The following is a 1,094-nucleotide window of genomic DNA, read 5'->3' on the forward strand; positions in this document are numbered from 1 at the left end:
TCAGAATAATATTTTACTGATACGAAGATATTCCGAGAAAACTTCGCGATGAAGAAACGTCAATCTTCAAAAACGTCGAGCTTCTAAACCGTCGTGCTTCAAAAATGTAATTCTTCCAAAACTGCGGTATGATCAATCTAAGACATTTCTAACAATGGTAGAGCAGCTTATCTCAACTCATGCTTCACTCACGATCCATTCTTCGAACTTCTCGTACTTCAAATTTCCCGATCGATCTGTATTGCCTGCGACTCAACCACAAAGATACTCGACCATTCTCTCTCTCTTTTCTTTTCTTCTTTTTTTTTTAACGGGTTTCTACATCGACCATGTCATTTCCGGTTATCTACGATCGGTTGTGTCACAATCATGGTCTTTCTTTGGAGGATCCACTTGATCACCTTGATCAATTTGACAAGTACTGTTGCTTGTCAAAAATAAATGGCGTCTCTGAAGATGCCTTCAAGCTGAGATTGTTTCCATTCTCTTTGAGAGACAAAGCTCACACATGGGAAAAGAATCTTCCAAGTGACTCTATCACCACTTGAAATGAATGCAAGAAAGCCTTCATCAACAAGTTCTTCTCTAACTCAATGACTGCGAAGCTTAGGAATGAAATCTCTCGATTTCAACAGAGGAATTTTGAAGGTTTTAGTGAAGCATGGTAAAAGTTCAGAAGCTACTGGTCTCAATGCCCACATCATGATTTCACCAAGGAAAATCTGCTCAGTACCTTATATAGAGGAGTTTTACCTAAGTTCAGAAGCCAACTGGATACTGCTAGCAATGGTTTCTTTTTGGGAAGGAATAAAGTAGATGCTGAGGAGCTTGTAGAGAATATGGCTCAGAGTGAGTCACTCTACAGTGATGACCATGACAGGAGCAATCAAAACAGTGGAGGAGATGATCAAAACACAAGGAGAGAGTTGAAAGCTCTACAAGATAAGATGGATTTGCTACTTTCAGACAGAACCAAACAAGAGAAAGTACACTTTGTTGGTGAACATAAGAAAGAGGAGATAGTTGTGGTTAATGAAGTTGATGGTATAGAAGGTCAAGAAGAGCTATGTTTCGTTAATGCTAATGGGACATGG

The 1,094-nt window shown here is 39.3% G+C and overlaps 1 non-coding gene across 1 annotated transcript; it reads right to left on the reverse strand.

Moving 5' to 3' along the window:
* Positions 1–602: 602 nt before the first annotated feature.
* LOC117126934 lies at positions 603–709 on the reverse strand. Its single transcript, XR_004449695.1, has one exon. It is a non-coding gene; the product is annotated as a small nucleolar RNA R71 (small nucleolar RNA).
* Between the last annotated feature and the right edge of the window lie 385 nt (positions 710–1,094).

The sequence above is a fragment of the Brassica rapa genome, chromosome A07 (genome assembly GCF_000309985.2).
Source record: "Brassica rapa cultivar Chiifu-401-42 chromosome A07, CAAS_Brap_v3.01, whole genome shotgun sequence".
NCBI lineage: Eukaryota > Viridiplantae > Streptophyta > Magnoliopsida > Brassicales > Brassicaceae > Brassica > Brassica rapa.